Source organism: Panthera onca, chromosome B1 (genome assembly GCF_046562875.1).
Source record: "Panthera onca isolate mPanOnc1 chromosome B1, mPanOnc1 haplotype 2, whole genome shotgun sequence".
NCBI classification, from domain to species: domain Eukaryota; kingdom Metazoa; phylum Chordata; class Mammalia; order Carnivora; family Felidae; genus Panthera; species Panthera onca.
Genome location: NC_138342.1, coordinates 170,216,363 through 170,232,350, shown reverse-complemented (window position 1 = coordinate 170,232,350; position 15,988 = coordinate 170,216,363). Strand labels below are relative to the sequence as shown.

General features: G+C 46.1%; 1 long non-coding RNA gene across 2 annotated transcripts; it reads left to right on the top strand.

Annotated features, from left to right (window-relative positions):
• The first annotated feature begins 516 nt into the window (after positions 1–516).
• On the top strand, positions 517–15,701 carry LOC132691690 (uncharacterized). 2 transcript variants are annotated; one of them, XR_013555050.2, is made up of 4 exons: positions 517–992; positions 1,533–1,648; positions 5,459–5,571; positions 15,413–15,701. It is a non-coding gene; the product is annotated as an uncharacterized LOC132691690 (long non-coding RNA). The 2 variants fall into 2 exon arrangements; XR_009615948.3 differs by lacking the exon at positions 15,413–15,701 and adding an exon at positions 9,203–9,612.
• Positions 15,702–15,988: the final 287 nt, after the last annotated feature.

Sequence of the window (15,988 nt, the reverse complement as noted above, 5' to 3'; positions counted from 1 at the left end):
CTTATAGCTATGGTGACAATATAGTTTATCATCCAAATTAGGATGATTTTTGAGAGTGAAAAGGGGGCACCATTAACAACTACACCAGGACAGAAAATATAAACTGAAACTGTCTTGGGAAAACTAGGACATATGATCACCCTGTGTATGGCCAGCCCCTGCTTTCCATCCCCAAACCTTGGTCAACCTGTGGCCCCGTCCCTCCTCTTCTAAGGGAAGACTCTCCATGTCTCCACCTGCTGGAACAGTACTCATTTCTCAGCTCAGACAGCTTTGCTTTCATAAAACCTTATCTGACCCGGAAGAAGTGAGCTGAACCCTGTCACTTTCATGCTTTCTTCATCACTCTTGCTACCTCTCACTTTTAATGTTTATTTATTTTTGACAGAGAGAGAGAGAGAGAGACAGAGTATGAGCTGGGGAGGGGCAGAGAGAGAGGGAGACACAGAATCCGAAACAGGCTCCAGGCTCTGAGCTGTCAGCACAGAGCCCAGCGCAGGTCTCGAACTCACAGACCGTGAGATCATGACCTGAGCCAAAGTCGGATGCTCAACCGACTGAGCCACCCAGGTGCCCCTCGCTACCTCTCACTTTGCATCGTAGTTCTAGTAGCCATGTCTTAGCTTTCCCCCTACAGTCTAAGTTCTTGAGGATGTAAATTGAGTAGGCAATCAATATTTGTTAAAGGAGTAAGAGTTTCTTTCAAAAACATTCCATATTCTTACATAACATGAAAATATTGCAGACCCTTTTGGTCTCCAGGAAATTAAAGCACATCCTTCACTTCACATGAGCATAGCTCTGAACACAGTTTGTGAAGAAAAGAAAAAAAAAGTGGCATTTCCTTTCCTTCCAAAGGACATGTCACAAATGCTAAATTAGGTCGCTACTTTCCAGGAACATGAAGTTACAAAGCCCAGGAACTGGAAGAGATCAAGAATGGGATGTAGGCCGTAAATCTCATCTCACGGGTAACAAAAGAGATCCAAAAGGTAAAGCAGCTTGTCCCAGGACACAAAAGTGGTTAATGGCAGAACTGGGATCCAAACCCAGGTGTTTCATCCAGTATTCTTTTACTCCACACCTTTGAAATAAACCCTGAGGCTGATAAGATTTACTGCTGCCATTAGTCATATCTCAGATGCCTGTTCTGTAGAAATAAATTGTCATCAGTCCTCCACTCTGGCCAGGTTTGTCTGACACAGCACATTAGCACATGGCCACGTTTGCCAAATTCCACATGTGAGTTTTACGCTGAGCTCTGTACCTCCTGAATAAGAGATCGTGATCCTCTGGACAGTATAGTTACCATTTTCAAACACCTCAAGTAGACTACTGAGCATAGAAGAGGTGGTCTTTAAGGGAACATAGGAGATACAGAAAGCATGTGCTTTGGAGACAGATCAGAATTAATTAAATCGATACCTGCTGCTTCCAAGAATTGTCCTGGAGCAAAGCAGCCCCTTTGCAAATTGGAGCACCAACATTGTGATTTTTCATTTGAGTTTCATATTTGTTTTCTCTCTCCATAGTATCCTGTTATGCACGGCATGTCTCTCCTGACCTCTAATCACACGTGCGTCTCAAGGGTGGACCTCAGTTTCAGCTGCTGTTGGAGAACACTTGCAGACCAATTGTGAACTTACAGGTGAAAGACACACAAAGGGGCACCTGGGTGGCTCAGCTGGCTGAGTGGTTGAGCATCTGGCTCTTGGTTTCAGATCAGGTCATGATCTCGCGGTTCGTAGGTTCTAGCCGCAGGTCACGCTCTGTGCTGACAGTGGGGAGCCTGCTTGGGATTCTCTCTCTCTCCCTTTCCTCTCTGCCCCTCTCCTGCTCATGCTCTAAGTAAGTAAATAAATAAATAAATAAATAAATAAATAAATAAATAAATAAGAAAGACACACAAAAGTGCCCTAGTCACTAGTGAACAAAGCAGGGGCTGGGTTAGTACTCGGAGTCTCTCAGATCAAGGAGAAGTGTTAACCAAGGATAACCACTGGATTTTCCATCTCCACAGTCCCCTTCAGAAATGGAGAGTAGAGGGAAAGGGCCCAGTGAGTGGCCTCGGAGAACAGCCAGTCTGAACCCCTCAGCGATCATCTTGGGAGGGGGAGTACCAATATCCGAGGTTCCCAACTTGGTCATGCTTAGAATAACCTGGAAGGTGTGTTTTCCCTAAATTAAAGCTCCAGACTATGGGAAAATCCCACTGCACATAAACGGTGAAGTGTTTCATTTCACTTTGTTAATTAGTAGTTAATTAATTAATTTTTTAATTAGTAGTAAAAATATGAAACTCTACTAATTAACTCACTTGATATGAGAAAGATATCCTTCTTAAGTTAGCCCAAATGTAATTCACAAAATCTGTCTGGGCCGCAGTAAGCCGTGTAACAGTTTTTCCCAAGAAATCTGCCTACCCAGGACAGGTTATCAAAAACCAGACTATTTGGTCAACATAATCAGAAAGAGTAATTTTAGTCTGGTTTTTAAAACCAACTAAACCGATACAACCAATTTGGAAAACTGTCTGACAGCATCTTCTAAAACTGAACATACATACACATAACCTTTGACCCAGCAATTCTACTCCTAATATATACCCAGCAGAAATGTATACTTTGAGTACCAAAACGTACAAAACGTGCATGTATCAAAATGCTCATGGCAGCACAATTTGCCACACAGCCCCCAAATGGAAACAACCCAGATGTCCCTCAACAGCAGAATGGACAAATGAGCTCTAGTTTGTTCACACAATGGAATGTTAGGCAGTGGTAAGAATGGATGACGTCTAACTCGAATGCCTCATTCGTAGAGAAAACAATCCAAACCAGCCCCCAATCACTTTGTAAAAAATTTATAGCACCCATTGCTCTGTCAGATTATCTTGTTTGTTTATTCTCTCTCTGCCTTCCCACTATCTCCCTTCTCTCTCTCTCTCTGTCTGTCTCTCTCTAACACACACACACACACACACACACACACACACTGTAAGCTTCAAGAGAACAGACACCGGGTGTCACATCTTCACAGTTGCATTCCCAGTGCTTATGACTGGCACAGAGTCAGCTATGATATGAATGATGTGAATGAATAAATAAAATGTCATTTCTTCCAGGAAGCCTTCCCTGACCCTGACAGCCCACACATACCTCTCTCCACTGAACTTTCCTAGGATTTGTTTGCCACACCACCCACATGACATTTATCCTTTACTACCTTGCACTGTGCTTTGCTTCAGTACACATCTTAGTCCCCTTCTAGTTCTTAAGTCCTTGGAGAGCAGAATTTCTGGCTTATACTCCTTTATATACCCAGAAACTAGCCCACAGGAGGCTCCAAACACCCTGCTCATAACAGGAGAGCAATAAACATGTGCTCAATCTATTGAAGAGGAAGCAGGGCATAGTGGAAAAGGTGAACTTTGAAGTCAGAAGTCCCGACTAGCACTTATTACCTAGCTGTACGTCCTTGGAAAAATTACTTAGCATCTCTGAGTCTAGATTCTCAATTATAAAATGGGCACAGGAATTCCTACATCATAGGATCAAAAGCGAAGTTATATAAAGTAGTATGTGTGTGTGCGTGTGTGTGTGTGTGTGTGTGTGTGTATGTATTCAAAAATGTCAGTTCCCCTTCAATGTTTGATAAAAGTTTGTCATCTCTTACTGTAACCATGGACATATTTCATACAATGCTTATGTTTACCAAAGATCTCCTGTCTGTTAGGCAGCAGCTGATTCTGCTTTTTAAGTATTTTCTTCCCCCACCCCCACTAAAATGCAAGTGTATAAAATTTTCATCAGAGTGTTTTTTGATGAATGCAAGTGCATAATAAAATTGGGGCATGAACACAACTTGCTAAATTTAATAGGCTTCATTTCAACGTAATACTAAACTGGACCAATTCAAATTCTCACCATTGCTTTCCCACCCACAAAAGTGACTTCAAGAGCAAAGCAGTCTCCCAGAACCCATTAACTTGGTGCAAGGAAGGCATGTTTTACTGCAGCACATTTGAAAAGGTAGAAACCCTCCCATCATCTGCTCTGTGACAGCAGCATGCTCATTTAGCCCCTGTTGTGTCTCCATTCCCAGAGGTTGGTGGCCAAGTCATAGTAAACAATGGCAACTTGTGTCACTCTGGAGAACTTTCCGGCAGTTTTACGCATCTTATCTCGTTTGATTCTTAGGGCTGTTATTAGGGGGTCAGATGGAGAAGTACGGGCCGTGTAAGATTATCGTGCGGTCGGGTTGATCTGCAGCTGTCCCCCAAGGATTGGTTAAATGGGGCCTGTATCAGCAAGAAGGGAGGTGTGACACAGGACTCTGACCTTGACCGGGTTCAATTCAACTATTTTTTAAAGTCAGCTACTAGAAAAAGTCATGGAATACAACAGACTTATCAACGTCTTAGAAGACATAATACCGGGGGAATAGCTTCCCGGAATGCTAAAAGTCAAGGTTGTTTTTAAAATCTCTAAAAACGTAAAATGCTGCACTTCAATCCTAAACAGGATGGATATGCTGAACAGGATAGAGCACCCCTGAACTGCTGAATCTTCACATGACTCTGTAGTTGTCTGTAAACTTGGCACAAGCTCCAGTTTCTAGGGCGTTTTCCCTGGCACGCTTCATTTGGATAGCCTCCACTTGTCCTTCCAGCCCCCCTTTAGATGTCACCTCCTCTGGGAAGCCATCCTGATCCCACACCTTCACCTCTAGTTGCTCAGGCTGAAACCCAGGAGTCATCCCAAAGTCCTCCCTGTCATTTACCTAGAAAACCCTGTCTATCAAGAATCATGCCAGCCTACCTCCCAATAGACAACATAGTTGTATTTATCATTTATTAATGCATAATGTGACTTTTGTTACTTATAGTTTTATTATTATGCTTTTGTCTGTCTCCCTCCAATATCACATATGCTTTTTAAGAGAAAGGCCTTTTCTTTTTGGCCCACTGATCATTCTCAAAGTCTACGATAGTACCTAACACATGACAGGAACCTAATAAGTATTTATTTTTAATAAATGAATGAATGAATGAATGAATGAATAAATGAATGAATGAAGGTGAGTTAGGTGCCCCACTTTTGTGCTCCTATATCACCCTGTAATTTTCTCATCATAAGGCTTGATATGCTGTGGGGCAACTGGGATTTATTTCCACTTAAAAAATATATCTTTTAATTATACGTTTGCCCATGAATAAATTCTAGTTGTCATGTAATGGTTTACTTGTCCGACCATTTCACTAGACTACAAACCACAAAAAGCCCATAGCTGGTCTGCCTGGCTGACTGCTGTGCCCCCAGCTCCGGGCACAGTGCCCTGTGTAGAGAAATAGTACATTTATGGAGTGTCAGGCACACTTCTAATGTTTTACATGCACTAATTCACTCAATGAATACAACAACCCAATGAGGTGGGTTCGATTTTTACTATTTCACAGATAAGGAAACTGAGGTTCCGAGAAATTAAGAAACATGAACGATGGCATCTATGAAGTCTGGCTCTGGAGCTCAAGCTCTAGATGACTGCCCTGAATTGCCTCACCTTTACAAGGTACCCAATAAAACCTGTTCAATAAATGAATCAAGGAAATATGGCTGACCAAAAAAAAAAGGCAATGTGCTGCTTGGCTGTGTCAGTAAAGGGTCGAGATAAGAGAGGTTGTAGTCCTGGAATACAGTTCAGGTCGGGTGAGTTGAGGATAATTCCTGTTTGGAAGCAGATCACTAAATTGAAGTGGGTCTAAAGACCCACACCACAATGGCAAAGCATCTGAAAATTATGAAATAGCCAGAGACTGCTTAGCTTTTGAGGAGTTGGCAGTGAAGATTCAGGACCTGTCTTCAAATCCAGGGATTCCTGCGGCGCCTGGGTGGCTCAGTCGGTTAATAATCCGACTTCGGCTCAGGTCATGATCTCGCGGTCCGTGAGTTCGAGCCCTGCATTGGGCTCTGTGCTGATAGCTCGGAGCCTGGAGCCTGTTTCGGATTCTGTGTCTCCCTGTCTCTCTGACCCTCCCCCCATTCGTGCTCTGTCTCTGTGTCAAAAATAAACAAACGTTAAAAAAAAAAATCCAGGGATTCCTGTGGGCTACTCTCAGGCTGTGGGCCCCAAGGGCAGAGCTGGACGGGTGGGTGGAAGTCACAGAAAGGCAGGTTTTCGCTCGCTCTGTGGAGGAATTGGTAGGAAACATTCAAATCCTGAGGGCCCACCAGCAGATGAATGGATAAACAAAATGTGGTCCACACATACAAAGGAATATTACTCGGCCTTGAAAACGAAGGGAATTCTGACACAGGCCACAACACGGGTAAACCTTGAAGACATTACGGTAAGTGAAATAAGCCAGTCACAAAGGACAAAAGGATTCCCCTCATTCGAGATATCTCCAGTAGTCAAAAACCACACAGACCGGAAGAACAGTGGTTACCAGGGCCCAAGGGGACAGGAGCCAGAGGAGTTATCGTCTAAAGAGCACAGAGTTTCCATTTGGGATGATGAAAAATTCTGGAGACAGACAGTGGGAAGACTGCACAACACAGTGAATATACTTACTGCACTTAAGTGTACTTAATGGTTACTTTTATGTTCTATAAATTTTACCACAACAAAAACAATTAAATTAAAAAACAAACAAGGAGGGGCGCCTGGGTGGCGCAGTCGGTTGAGCGTCCGACTTCAGCCAGGTCACGATCTCGCGGTCCGTGAGTTCAAGCCCCGCGTCGGGCTCTGGGCTGATGGCTCAGAGCCTGGAGCCTGTTTCCGATTCTGTGTCTCCCTCTCTCTGCCCCTCCCCCGTTTAAGCTCTGTCTGTCTCTCTCTGTCCCCAAAAAAATAAATAAAAAACGTTGAAAAAAAAATTAAAAAAAAAAAACAAAAAAAAAAACAAACAAACAAGGAGACAGCGAGACATTGAGCCTCCACCACTGGCAGTGAATAAACAGCAGCTAGCTATCAGGGAAAATATAGGGGCATTTTTTAAAATGTTTATTTATTTATTTATCTATTTATTTATTTTTTAATAGATGAAATTTATTGTCAAATTGGTTTCCATACAACACCCAGTGCTCATCCCAAAAGATGCCCTCTTCAATACCCATCACCTACCCTCCCCTCCCTCCCACCCCCCATCAACCCTCAGTTTGTTCTCAGTTAAATGTTGATTTGTTTTTGGGAGAGAGAGAGAGAGAGAGAGAGCGCACATGCGTGGGGGAGGAGCAGAAAGAGAGGGAGACAGAGGATCCAAAGCAGGCTCTGCACTGAAGCCCGATGCGGGCCTTGAACTCATTAACCATGAGATCATGACCTGAGCCGAAGCTGGACACTCAACCAACAGAGCCACCCAGGCACCCCAAGGGGCTTTCTTGAGTTTGGGTGGGAGTTGGACTGGAGAGCCCTTACAATCCCTCGGTCCTTCAGTTCTTGTCTGTTTGCTTTAACATTTATGGGGCACTTGCTGTGCACGGATTAGCTTATGGATGCTACACCACTCCATAAGGCATGACTACCATAGTCTGCACCTTACAAGTGAGGAAACTGAGGCCAAGAGACCTCCAGTCACTTGCTCAAGGCTTCCCGTGTGCTAAGCATAAGGAAGAAGGGCAGGAATTCCAGAGGCGGCACGTGCTACAGCACATTGACTGCACCACACGTAGGAGGAAACCTAGAGGGTTTCATGACTTCTCATGCTATCTCAGGCTCTTCCAGTAACTCCATGCCGCCTCGCGCTCTTTCCTGCTCTGCCCTGGACCTCAAATGCCCGACGTGGGCATTCCCAGTCAGTCACAGAGGGCACGAAGCTGCCCGCAGGAAGGCACAACCTCGAACGGATTCTGAGGGTGTCGCTATGGCCAGGATGTCTTATGACAGACAGAAAGCCTGGACCGGCGTTGGCTGGTACCATTATTGGCCTTGAAGGGTCAGTTTTCCTGGGAAATAAGCAAGTGACCTTCTTATTTCCCTCCCAATTCTCATGCCACAACTTCCACGTTCCCTTACTTGAAAGCTGATTGTAAATGAGGGTTTGAGAACAAAAGCTCTTGCATAGACTCAAAGCCCATTTTAATTTTATGAGCGTTGTGCTTTATACTAGTTACAGTCTTTAAATGCTTTGAAGCAGTGTCTAGACCAGCAGGGCCCAATAAAAATGCAACGCATGCCGCATATGTAATTTCAAATTTTCTGGTAGCCACATTAAGAATGTAAAAAGAGGAGGGGCGCCTGGGTGGCTCAGTCGGTTAAGCGTCCAACTTCGGATCCGGTCACGATCTGGTGGCTCACGAGTTCAAGCGCTGCGTCTGTGCCGACAGCTCAGAGCCTGGAGCCTGTTTCAGAAACTGTGTCTCCTTCTCTCTCTGCTCCTCTCCTGCTCACACTCTGACTGTCTCTCAAAAAACAAATAAACATTAAAAAAATTTTAAAAAGAGGGTCTCCTGGGTGGCTCAGTCGGTTAAGCGTCTGACTCTTTGATTTCGGCTCAGGTCATGATCTCACAGTTGTGAGATCGAGCCCCACTGGGTATGGAGCCTGCTGAAGAGTCTCTTCCACTCTGCCCCTCCCCACAAAAATTTAAAAAATCTAATCTTGAAAAAAAAATTAAAAAGAGAATGTAAAAAGAAACAGGTGAAACTAATGTTCATAATATGTTTTATTCATCTCAATTTATCCAAAATCATTATTGATGAGATATTTGACATTCTTTCTCATATTGTCTTTGAAATCGCTGTATGTTTTGTACTCCAAGCACATCTCGATTCAGGCTAGGCACCTTTCAAGTGCTTAACAGCTACATGGAGCTGGTGATGACCACTGAGCAGTACAGGTCTAGGCTCTGCTTTTCAAGGGGTTTGATGGTGAAGAGGAAAGAAGGCATGTTTTAAGGGGAGCTGGACCTAGTGAGAGTGTTACTTATTACAGAATTCGTGATCATGTATGTTGACCGTGGGGGAGAGAGAGAGGAGAAACTTAACATGGAAGCAAGAAATCGTGGTGCCTCACCCAGGAAAATGCTGCGTGAAACTGGGAATGGAGGAGAGAGCTCAAGGGGCAGTGGGATCAAGGCCCGAAGACAGGGGCAAGCTTTGAGGTTGTTGCTGGTTGGGTTCTTCTGTGATTACTTAAAACCGTTTTAGGGGTCCCTGCGTGGCTCAGTCGGTTAAGCGTCCAACTCTTGATTTCCATTCAGGTCTTGATCTCGGTTCGTGGGATTGAGGCCCGCCTCGGCTCTGCACTGACATCACGGAACCTGCTTGGGATTCATTCTCTCTCCCTCTCTCTGTCTCTCCCTCTGCCCTACTCTCGCTCTCTCGTCTCTCTCAAAATAAACATTAAAATCATTTTACTCTTTTTGTGATCCCTAAGTGTCACCCTTATTCCCTTCCCATCACCCCCTGCTGCTGTTGATTTATCCAGTTGCCACTGTTGTGATATCACAAATGCAGAGCTGAGACTCAAGTCCCTACTCTGCCCCAGGTGCCAGGGCTCTGCTGTGGCACTTGGAACCAATCAGCATTTCCCGCCCCCTTCAGTTTCCTCCTTTCTAAAAGGAGCTGGTTGGACTATTCAAGAATTCATTCAGCCAGTCAGTCAACAAATATCCAATAAGTCAACAAGGACCCAATAAGTACTGATCACTGATCACTGTTCTAGGTGCTTTCTGATCATTGCTTCCTTTTTTTTTTTTTTTTTAATGCTTATTTATTTATTTTTAAGAGAGAAAGCACAAGCAGGGGAGGGGCAGAGACAGGGAGACACAGAATCCGAAGCAGGCTCCAGGCTCTGGGCTGTCAGTACAGAGCCCGACATGGGGCTCAAACTCACGAACTGTGAGATCATGACCTGAGCCAAAGCCGGACGCTTAACCGACTGAGCCACCCAGGCGCCCCCAGCTTCCTTCTGACTCTAGTTTTTTGTGCCCCATGATTTTTGGGTGCTGCTTTTTCTGTCACCATGAGGTAGATTTCACAGCCCGAAAATGTCCATTCCCAAGTGACAGCAGAGATTCCTCAGGCTGGTCAGACAGTCCCCAGAGAAAGGGAGAGAAAGTGGCAGAGAAGTAGGGGGGGGAATGGTCACTAACAGGGTGGGTCAAATCTGTGCCCACTACACTCTTCCACTCTGAGCCCCTACTGAGAGGGATTTCCTCAGCATCAGTGGCCTCCTTAGCTGACATTGGAGGTTCTTACCAACATCCACCTAAGCCCTTGGTACTATACAGCACAGCACTGAGAGGGTCAGGGAGAAGGTAAAACAAAACTCCCTAACCTGATCTATCTAGAAGCCTGATTTATGGCGGCCGTCAGTACCTGGGAGCTTGGTGATCCTCAAGGCTTTGGCAATGAGGGACAGTTCGCTTTCTTCTGAGTGCTAAACTTGAAAATCTACACACAATACGCCGGAGGTGTGCAGTCATTTGAAAGAGAGAAGAGGTTGCTCAGGTCTATAAAATCTGACTGATCATTGGTTGAAAATAGCAATATTTCAATTAAAGAAAAAAAGGGGGCACCTGGGTGGCTCAGTTGGTTAAACATCAGACTCTCGATTTTTGGCTCAGTGCTGAGTGTGGACCCTGCTTGGAATCCACCCCCCCCACCCCCGCGCCCAAAACGCTCTCTCTCTTTCTCTGTCTGTCTGCCCCTCCCCAACTCAGGCTCGTGCTTTCTCCCTCTCTCAAAAATAAATAAATAAACTTGAAAAAAAAAGAAAAAGGAATGGACCTTGAGGCCATTATGCCCAGTGAAGTGAGTCAGACACAGGAAGACAAATCCTGTGTGATCTCACTTATAAGCAGAATTCACAGAAAAAGAGATTCGATTTGTGGTTCCCAGAGGCCAGGGTAGGGGGTGGGGAGATTGGAGGAAGATGGTCTGAAGATACAGGGTTGCAGTTATGAAAGAAATAAGTACTCAGGCTGTCGTAGGCAACATGATGGCTATAATGACTGCCGTGTGGTCTATTTGAAAGTTGCTAGTAGAGTAAATCCCAAAAGGAAGACACACATTGTTTGTAACTATGTGAAATGATGGCTGTTAACTTCTTGTGGTAAACGTTTCATAATATATGTTTGCCAGTCGCTATCTGTATGCCCTAAACTTATACAAGGCCGCGTATCAGTGATAACTCAATAAAGCTAAGGGGGAAAGGAATGGGTTAATCAGAAAGGGTTGTTAAAGTCTAGAAGTAAAAGCAGACTCACAGATAGAAACGTCAGCGGCACTTGTCTGGACAGAGATGAAGAAAAGAAAGAGGGAACAACCTTCAGTGTCCCATCCTTTGCCAGCCTCTCTGATGCCAGGACCCGCAGGGCCGTGAACGCCGACGGCACACCGGTATTTCTGCCTTTGGTGGGATGGTTCTGTAAAGGCCTGAAACCTATTATGAGGTCAAAAAATGTCTGATTCATCTAAATACCCTGGTTCTGGCTCTGTGCTCAGCAGGTCACCATCCGGGTCATCTTTGGGTTTCCACAGGGATTGCCTACGGAGTTGGAACGTGCAAGGCCCCCGCGCATTTATTTCTCAGTGTGTAAATTCGCGGGTAACCTGGCATCCTCATTCCACACATTAATCTCGAGTGTTTGATAAATATAGAAACACCTGAGGAGTCAGAGTACCCTTGGGGCACCAACAGAAGCGGGTCTCTGAGCCTGGGATTCTGTGGCCCACACCCTGGACTGTGCGGTCAGTCACCACCACCTTAGTGAGTATCACCCAGCAGGAAGTGGCCGTGGCTTATGCATCTGACACATCATCTTTGGACACCTTCTTAGTGCTAGGCATGAACTGAGTGTTGGGGACACCGGACCCCTGCGCTCTTGGAGCCGCTGGCATATTTTCTACTGCAGCTCTCAGAGAAGTTAAAACCAACAGCCCTTCCTACCTTTTCTCAAGCCAAAACGCTAACTTTGAAAAAATATAATATAAATGCAGACTGCAGGAAACTTCTGCAGGCCTGTCCTGTCCTGCCACACCCTTAGGTACTGCTGACATGAGGTTTGTCTTTTAATGAGTGGTTTCCCCTCATGGGCCCCTTCTTGAAACCTGGCTCTGTCTTTGCTGCGTGCTACCTGGACAGGCAAGCAGGAGAGAGCAGCCAAGGCTGTCTGGAGTCGGGGGGTGGGGTGGGGAAGGGTGGGGAGAGACCTGCTGGGAGACAGACAAGGAGCAGTCGGGTGTATGGGCACCCAAGGAAAATCTTCCCTAAGGTTCAAGCCATTACAGAGTACCCAGGGATCCAGCTGGGTCCCACAGCCTTTCTGCGTGATTGTGTGATTGTGTCTGGAAGTGTAGAAACAGCAGGGAAGTTGTACACGGTGCCCTTGGTGGGCCCTCAGTGGAAGCTGCTGGCCTGCCCATCACTTCTTCGCATTCCATTTTCAACCTCCCAAGGGGCTCCTACAGGGGAGATCTCAGCTGTATTTATCGCCCGTGGACCTGCCAGGTCCTTTTTGGTTGATTAGGAGAGGGATGGGTTCAGCCCATCAGAAACCATCTGCTGTCAGGCCAGAGACACGTGTGTGAAGCCAGATGTCTCCGAGAGGTGGTGGGTATGCTAAGATAAGCCGGGGGGACCTGCCAAGGCGGGCACACCTGTCCCAGGACCCGGGAGAAGAAAGGCTCTTAAACGCGCCACATGAGGTCTGTGTGTTTCCCGAGTTGCTTTGATTGTTCAGAACATTCCACTGCGTGATTGTGGCTTAAAGGACACAAAGCTAACTGTCACACACGGTGGCTAATTGAGGGCACGGCTTTGTCCAGTGACCACTAGCAGTCTGTGTCCTTTTTGTGTTCTCTCGGAGGCCATTTATAAATGGTAGCTACTCTACATAGATCATTTAGAAGCAACACTTCAAGGTGTTGTTGAAACAAAGCAGGACTGCCTAGGAATTGCTTGGTGCTACCATACAGATTCCCAGGTCCCACTCTCGGAGATTCTGAATTCAGTGGGTCTCAGGTAGGACCCAGGAATCTCTCAGCAACTCTCCTCTCTACACCCATCATTTCTCCTGTGCCCTCATTTATACACGGGGTGATTTGGACAAGGAATCTCAGAGGACTCCACTTTGAGAAAGTCTGTGAAAAAGACACCGGGCTCATAAAGTGAAGGCCTGGATGTAGGAGTAGCTGTGTAACCTTGCAGAAGTCCCTTCACCTCTCTGTGCCTCCACTGCTGTCTGTAGAATGAGGGAACTGATCTTTCGGGTCCTTTCCAGGGCCAATATTCCACAAATTTAAGCATGCTCACCGTGGCCTCCCAAGGCTGTGGGTGTTCCAAAGCTAGAATGGGCAACCCTCAGGCTGAGCTTTACCCTGAAGAAGACCAGTGAGCAAACCACAGAGCTTTGTCCCGACTTCCCACTCGGGATTAGACCTTTGAGGATACTCCCCTGAACACAATACTCCCCCCAAACACCATCCCCTTCCTCCTCGCGTAATTCTGAGCATGTCCACAGGCGTGACTTATTTTCACCTTTCGGGAAGCTAGACTTGAGGCAGGGCAACAGGCGAAGCTCCACTTTGATTGAAGGAAGATTGAGGCACAGAGAGGGGAAGAAGCCGGGAGACCCTGGCGGCCCGTCTGTCCCAGGCTCCCTGCCTTGTCCCGGGGCACCATCCTCAGGGTACACGCAGTGCAACCACACTGGCAAACGGCAAGGGCCAGAGATGAACATCGCAGCCCCCGGATGCGACTTGGGAACAGGCCGTCTCCTTGTGGTAGGATTTCTGTGAGTTTCCGTGGCACGGACACATCACAGGGGCAACGTGCACAGCCCTGCGCTCTTCAGAGTGACAGCGCTCCTGAAAGGCACCGGGCACTTTCTCTTACATGGTTTTATTAGATCTGCTCACCACCACTGCAGTTAACATCTAATGAGCCATAACTGCCTGCACTCAGAGGGTCGGGATCTAGTGGTGAGTCACCAGCCCTCTGGGTCACAGCAGCATGAAGAAGAAAGAGCAAAGCGCAGAGACCCACACGTTAAGAAAGGTCTCGATCTGTGATACTTGAGCGTGGTGGCCCTGCTTTATGTCCTCTCACCTTCCCCCTGCCGATTTTGCCCAAAGGAGGCCTGAGATTATAGTTCTGCCCCTGCACCACCTCCCGGCTCCCAGTTTTCTCGGCTGCTTCAGGTTGTTTCTGACAAAGACGTCATTAATGATCAGTTGCTGTATCTTGGGAAATTCTTGCACCAACCACAGACTCTTACAGCAGATGCTGTGTGACTCCGGTTTCGGTCTCAGTGTAGGGCTTTTTAGACATTTCATCTTTTGGCCTCTCATTTCTGTGGCAAGAACCCTGTGCCAATAGCAAAACCTTTGCCCTTGATGGAGATCACCCTGGCAATGAGTGACGCTGTTCTTTTCTCTCCACCTGTCCCACCTCCCAGACTTAAGCCATCCCTTGAGAACACCACTGAAAACCAGAAGGAAGTAAAAAACAAAACAAGATAAAATAAAATAAAACTTAAATTAATTTCAGTTAAAAAGATGGCATAAAGTTGGTGCATTCTTTTATTTTAGGGAATCCTCTTAGCGTGAGCCTTGAGCCTCTTAGGCTGATTATTTTACAAAGAACTCCAAGAAGTTAACTTCTAAATTCATGGCGGATTAGAAGGAAAGAGGGTGCTATAGACAGAAAACTGATGGGGTAACTCGCAGCAGTCTTGGGAAATGGCAACACTGGGAAAGCTCTAACTACACGTTCTGTGTTCTATTTAAAAAGGCAGAGAAGTAGATAAAATATTCTAGAAACAGTTCTACTCCGACTCATTACAATACAAAAAAAAAAAAAAAAAAAAACGTAAAAGACATTAAAAGGATATGCCCTCAGCCATCTGAGAAAACTCACTCCCAGAAAGTAGCTATGTTTAACTGTAGTTAAATATTTATTGTCAGTAAGTTGTAAGTCAAGTCAAGTCCTTGCAGTGTGCTGGGTAGCAGAACATTGGTGAGGAGAATGCAAGAGCCATTTGCCTAGAATCTCTTGAACCAGGCTTGGCCAAATGAATCCTAGAACCTTTTGCTATACTTCCAAACTTTGGGATTTTTCTAATTTTAAAATATGTGTTAATCAGCCTATCCTCGGAGTAGGGGAGGGAAGGGGAAGGAGGTAGGAAGGGGAGGGGAGGGGGGAGGAAACAGAGTCTCTCCCAAAAGCCTGCTGGCTCCTGGGCGCCTGCCTGACATTCTGCCACCACCGGCTGGCTTTGGGGCCCCTGGGCCTGGAGGCGTATTTACTGTAAACCAGGTGGTAATTGGATGGGATCTGATGTGCTGTTCAGTGCCTTGCGCAGGGCTCCAGGCCTGGAGACACCTAGCAGCAGCCAGCTGACAGCCAACAGTTCCCAGGAGTCCTGCCTGCTGCCACACCTCACGGATGGGTCTATTTCTTCCAGAGAGAAGCTCTCCAGGCCAGAGGCTGCGTGCTTGAGGCTGTGTCCCGGAGAACGATTTGAGACCCCAAAGCACCCTCGAGCTGCAATTCTGCACCAGGGCTTGAAGCTTCCAGAGTAAGTCTTGCTTCTTGTTCAATTAAAAAAACAAACCGGGCGCCTGGGTGGCTCAGTCGGTTAAGCCTCCGACTTCAGCCCGGGTCATGATCTCGCGGTGAGTTGGAGCCCCGCGTCGGGCTCTGTGCTGACAGCTCGGAGCCTGGAGCCTGCTTCGGATTCTGTGTCTCCCTCTTTCTGCCCCTCCCCTACTCATGCTCTGTCTGTCTCTGTCTCAGAAATAAATAAACATTAAAAAAAGTTTTTTTTAAAAACCGACTAGAACAAAATAAATTTACGACAGTTACTTCAACAACGGCAACAGAAATACACACTCTGGACATCTTTCCACATGGTGAAATACTCTTCAACAACATCTTTCATGGCTACATAGGACATGTCACTTATTATTAGATCACTTATTGTTAGATGTTTAGATCATTTCCAGTTTCTGCTCAGGGTTGGAACAAATGTTCCTACAGC